Below are 6131 nucleotides of genomic sequence, written 5' to 3'. Positions count from 1 at the left end.
AAACTGCCCTTCACAGCCAAGTTCCTGCGCTGGGCTCCCAGCTTTGCCATATGCAGGCTGGTGACTTGGGACAAGTCCTATCACCACAGACTCTTCATCTGTGCAGTGAGGTCAGGGCCAGGCAGCCAGCTGTGCCACTGGTTTGTTTTCAGGATCAAATGAGACTCTGCGGGAAGTTCTACATAACTGGACATTTTGTAGAATGGAAGCTCTTCAGATGGCATTTAGAGGATGGATGAGGCTTGGAAGGTCAGGCCCCCAGGATAAAGGGAATGAGAACATCCACCAATGGTGAACAGAGATGTGAGGAACACCCGCCTCAGATGTGGAGTCAACTTGGATGACAACCTACAAGTCTTGTTCAACACCAGCGGTGGAGGTGAGTCTGCTGACCCAGACATCTGCCCCAGGTGCAGATAGCCGCTCACCTTCCCACTGAAGTTTCAGACAGTGGAAACCCCTTCTCCCAAATCTGTGTGGGAATCAAGGGTAATTACCCCCTTTCTTCCTGGGCCAGGAGCATGTCATTGAGTTGTCATGATTCATGGCAGCCTGGGAAGACAGTGAGAAGTGAAACTGCAGTGACTTGGTCGGGGTGGGGGGAGGATGGGTGGAGATTTGGGAGGAAGGAAACAGGAAGTTTGGATGCCATTCCCATGAAAAGGCTTCACATGACTCGATTCAGAAATCGAGGCGGGGGTACTGAAGAGACATTTTTGTGAAATATGATCCAGAAAGAAGAAACCAGAGGGCAATAAGTTAGTTGGAAAACCTTCTCTTGCTTTTTTTGTTGAGAGCAGAAGGCCAGAAAAGAGAAGGCTAATTTGGGCAGTTTCTTTGAGGTGAGGACGGTAAAGGAGGAGGCCAGGGAGCTCCTGGGGGTGCTACCCGGCCTGTCTATTAACGGTGTTCAACTAAAGATGACCACAAGGCTGTATTTGTGAGTATCCACCTCTTTGATATGTGCCTCAAGGTTTCTGACTTTTTTCTGTAGCACTGCCAGAAAGGTACTAGAGGAAGTTAATGCAGAATGAAGGAGACAAGGCCCGGATCCCAGGATGTGCTCCTGAGACGTGGAAGCAGACAGCTCCTCTTTGCATTGTCCCTCCTCCCCTGGGAGGGAGGTGAAGTGGGCTGAATGGTGCCCCCAAAGATATGACCACATCCTAATCCATGGAACCTGTCAGTATCACCTTATGCAGGAAATGGTTCTGGTGGAGAGGGTTAAGTTAAGGGCCTTGAGATGAGGAGATCATCCTGGATTATCCGGGTGGGCCCTAAATGCCATCACAAGTCTCCTTAAGAGAATGAGGCAGAGGGAGAGTAAATGGATGCAAAGAAGAGAGGTCAGTGTGAAGACAGAGGTAGAGGTTAGAATCACGTGGCCTTATGAGAAGGAAGGTCTGGAGTCACCAAAACCTGCAGGAGGTGAGGATGGATTCACCCCTAGGGCCTCTGGAGGGAGCTCAGCCCTGCTGACGCCTCGATTTCAGACTTCTGGCCTCCAGACCGGTGAGCGAATACACTTCCATTGTTTTAAGTCACCAAGTTTGTGGCAATTTATTACAGCAACAATTAGAAACTAATGCAGGCTGTAATGGGAAAAATTACCCAGCGGCAGAAATACCTCCTAGTCTTCTGACTTCCCTCTTCAGGGAAAGTCCAAGACTGGGTCCATCTGCCAGAACAAAACAGCCGTGGAACCATATGCTAACACATATATATGGAATCTTTAAAAAAAAGAAAAAAAATGGTCATGAAGAAGCTAGGGGCAGGACGGGAATAAAGACGCAGACTTACTAGAGAATGGACTTGAGGATATGGGGAGGGGGAAAGGTAAGCTGGGACAAAGTGAGAGAGTGGCATGGACATGTATACACTACCAAACGTAAAATAGATAGCTAGTGGGAAGTAGCCGCATAGTACAGGGAGATCAGCTCGGTGCTTTGTGACCACCTGGAGGGGTGGGATAGGGAGGGTGGGAGGGAGATGCAAGAGGGAAGAGATGTGAGGATATATGTATACGTATAGCTGATTCACTTTGTTATAAAGCAGAAACTAACACACCACTGGAAAGCAATTATACTCCAATAAAGATGTTAAAAAAAATTTTTAAAAAACAGCCGTGGAATTGACCAGCACCCACTCTGTGCAGACCACCATGCAGAGTTTCAGAGGGAGGGCGACCACACAGCCACGCTCACTACAGGGGTGTTGGCTGAGAACAGGGGCCAGTGGCCAGAGGTGAATGCCACCCTTCTGGGGATGAGGGATGAAACATAAAACCAGAGGTGTATTTCCAGGATCTCATCAAATCCCCAGCAGGCCTGTGAGTTGGAAATGGAAGCTCGGAGTTCAGCCCGAGAGAAAAGTCACTCAGACCTGGGTTTGAAACCCAGCTCCCCCATTCAGTGACCATGTGACCTGTCCCCCTGACTCTAATTTTTTTATCTGTAAAACAGAACTTATGACACCTACAAGCTTTTTGGTGTGAGGTTTAAAGCCCTTCACAGAGCCCCCTGCTTCCTGAACAGCCTGGTAAATGGTTCTTGCTATTATCCCTCATAATCCCAGAGCTGCAAGACAGGCCTGTCTGACATGCGAGCCCGAGGATGTCTCATCCTGCAGAGATCAGCCTGTCTATGCGGAGGTGCTCATTTCAACTCCCCCCACAATACCGGTCTGTGTGACATGCTGCCTGCTATGCTCAGCACCTACCTCTCTGTGCTCCCCAAACCACAAGGGCTAGAAGCCTGTAAACTATATTTCTTAGACCCCCCTGCCAGCAGAGTTCCAATTTAGATGCTGCCCTTGGGAGGCTTTTGCATGAGAGCAGGAGGTAGAGAGAGAGATTCTTTTTCTGGCTCCAGCCCGGGAGGCAGCTGTCGGTCTAATACTTCCTGCAGGGCAGCGGCTGGTCCCTGCTGGCTTGAGAAGTGCAGCGGGGCTGTGAGTCCCGCGGGCTCAGAGGCAAGTAGGTTCCTACAGGGCTACAGGGACTGACTGCAGTGCGGCATCTCTGGCTAGCACCACTTTCCCACCCCCAGTTTTGCTCCTTCCCTTCCGACAACTTGGAAACGTCACACCCTGTATTAAATCTCTCTCTGTTTGAAATACCTACAGTCACTTTCCTTTTTCTGACTGAATCCCTAACCAGTACATCAGTCCTCTACAGAGGCACAGGGGCCAAGGTATAGAGATTTTCGGGGGCCCAGAAGGCCATCTTCACCAGGAAATACAACCTTGTATTTTCCATTAGAGAAAATCCTTAAAATGAAAATATACCCGGGAAAGCTATAATATTGGCTCAAACACCTACAGGGTATCATTGATTATATCAGAGTCTGTCTTTAGAGAAAGTTTTGTAAATGGGGAAGAGTGTAAAATGCAGTAGGGCAGAGAGAGGAAGCTGGGATGAAAGATGCAGAAACGAGAGAGAATCCCTCAAAGTGAGGAAAAAGTATCAGTGGAGAAAAATACAGGTTTGCCCAGGCAGCAACTTATAGCTTGATTTTTTTTTTCATTTTTAAAGTTGTGGTAAAATATACATAACAGAATTTACCATTTTAATTATTTTCAAGTGTACAGTTGAGTGGCACCAAGTACATTCACATTGTTATACAGCCACCACCACCATCCACCTCCAGAACTTTTACATCTTTCCAAACTGAAACTCCATATCTTTTCACAATAACTCTCCATTCCCCCTACCCCAGCCCCTAGCTACCATCATTCTACCTTCTGTGTCTATGAATTTGACTCCTCTAGGCACTTACCTTAGGTAAGTGGAATCCCACAATATTTGTTCTTTTGTGTCTGGCTTATGCCACTTATAGTGTCTTCAAGGTTCATCCATGTTGTAGTACGTGTGTCAGAATGCTGCTCCTTTTTAAGGCTGACTAATATTCCACTGTATGTAAATACATACACATTTTGTTTATTTCTCTGTCAATGGACACTTGGGTTGCTGCGACCTTGTGACTATTGCAAATAATGCTGCTATGAACACTGGTGTACAAATATCTGTTCAATCCCTGCTTTCAACTCTTTTGGGTAGAAAAATTCTACCTAGAAGTAGAATTGTCAGATGACATAGTGATTCTAGATTTAATTTTTTGAAGAACCACCATATTGTTTTCCACAGTGCCTATATCATTTTACATTCCCACCAGCAATGCACAAAGTTTCCAGTTTCTCTACGTCCTCTCTAATACCTATTATTTACTTTTTTTTTCAATAATAGCCATCCTATTGGGTGTGAAGTGACAACTCATTTTGATTTGCATTTCCCTAATGATTAGTGATGAACATCTGTTCATGTGCTTATTAGACATTTGTGTATCTTCTTTGGAGAATGGAACTTGACTTTTTACAGGAATTTTAAAAAGGATAAAGAGACTTAAGTCTGTAGGAAGAAAAAAGATGTGACCCCTACCCCTCCTCATATGAGCTTCAGAGACTATGAAAAAAATTTTTTTTAATTTTTTTGGTGGGAATGTAAATTGATACAGCCACTGTGGAGAATAGTTTGGAGGTCCCTTAAAAAACTAAAAATAGAATTACCATATGACCCAGCAATCCCACTACTGGGCATATATCCAGAGAATACCATAATTCAAAAAGACACATGCACCCCAATGTTCATTGCAGCACTATTTACAATAGCCAGGTCATGGAAACAGCCTAAATGCCCATCGACAGATGAATAATAAAGAAGATGTGGTACATATATACAATGGAATATTACTCAGCCATAAAAAGGAACGAAATTGGGTCATTTGTAGAGACGTGGATGGATCTAGAGACTGTCATACAGAGTGAAGTAAGTCAGAAAGAGAAAAACAAATATCATATATTAACGCATATAAGTGGAATCTAGAAAAATGGTACAGATGAACTGCTTTGCAGGGCAGAAATAGAGACACAGATGTAGAGAACAAACATATGGACACCAAGGGAGGAAAGTAGTGGTGGTAAGATGAATTGGGAGATTAGGATTGACATTTATACACTAATATGTATAAAATGGATAACTAATAAGAACCTACTGTATAAAAAAAATAAAATAAAATTCAAAAAAAATGTGTCAGATCACATTCCTTATGTGTATTGGGTGCAAATGAATGCAGAATGAGACTTTTCTGCCTAGCCAAATAAAATTAATCAGAAAGCAGATTCCAGTATAAATTCAAACAAGTTGTGAAATAAAATGCATTAAAGCATGTCAATTTCTATTGAAGGATACATAAAAAAGTAAAACTCCCCTTGTCATTCAAATTACGATTTATATGTGTCTGGGCTTCAGGAGATGGGAAGCTGCATTTTAGGTTCATGGGGTAGGGAGGAGGGGCAAATTTGAAGGGAACAGCGACTCAGTGAAAAGAATAAAAAGAACTGCTTCCTGGCTTCTCTCTTTCACACCACACTTGAGGCCCACACAAGTGATACTCAGAACTGTGCAGGAGAGAAAGTTCTCTGCAGGCAGAGGGAGGAAGATTTCCTGCTCACATTTGCTAAGGGTATTTGAAACGAGTGTGTGGGAGGGAGTCTGTCTTCAAACCTAGACACAAGAGTGATCTTATTTGCTTTCATAATTCCTTTTCCCCTCCCTCCTCATATTTTCCCTCTAAAGTGTGTGCAGATTTTTCAAGCATCTAGGACCTGATTCACCGTCACTCTCTATAGCTTTAAGCATTGTACCATTCACAAAAGAATAGCAATGAAGTTAATTAATGGCCAAATTAATTGAAATATCTATTGCATCAGATTTCTATCTCAATGTTTTTGGCAAAAAAAAAAATTTCACCAATGCTAACAGCTAATGAGTGGCTGATACGTAGCAAGATTCTCAGTACATGTGAATGAATGAACATTTGAAAACCTGAACCCCCATCACTTCTTCCCTGAATTGTTATAATTGCTTCCTAATCGCTCTCTCTTCTTGCATTCCACCTCATTGCCATCCGCCAGATGATGTAACTGGGAGTCACTTTTAACTCTCCCTTTCTCACTCTCCACTAGCCATCCACAATCATGGGCTGTTGTATTGCCTTCTAACTAAATCTACACCATTTCTGCTCCTCTCCAAGCTCCTGGACACAGTTTAGTTGGGACCCTAATCAACTATCACC

The 6131-nt window shown here is 43.9% G+C and overlaps 1 long non-coding RNA gene across 2 annotated transcripts in view; it reads left to right on the top strand.

Moving 5' to 3' along the window:
• Window positions 1–715: 715 nt before the first annotated feature.
• Window positions 716–6131, top strand: part of LOC132490381 (uncharacterized) — a 39208-nt gene continuing 33792 nt past the window's right edge. For both annotated transcript variants that reach the window (XR_009532566.1, XR_009532567.1), the window contains exon 1: window positions 716–940. This is a non-coding gene — a long non-coding RNA (uncharacterized LOC132490381). The remainder of the gene's footprint in view (window positions 941–6131) is intronic.

Source organism: Mesoplodon densirostris, chromosome 5, assembly GCF_025265405.1.
Source record: "Mesoplodon densirostris isolate mMesDen1 chromosome 5, mMesDen1 primary haplotype, whole genome shotgun sequence".
Taxonomy (NCBI): Eukaryota; Metazoa; Chordata; class Mammalia; order Artiodactyla; family Ziphiidae; genus Mesoplodon; species Mesoplodon densirostris.
Note: the sequence above shows the minus strand (reverse complement) of the source record. Positions and strands in the feature narration are given on the sequence as shown.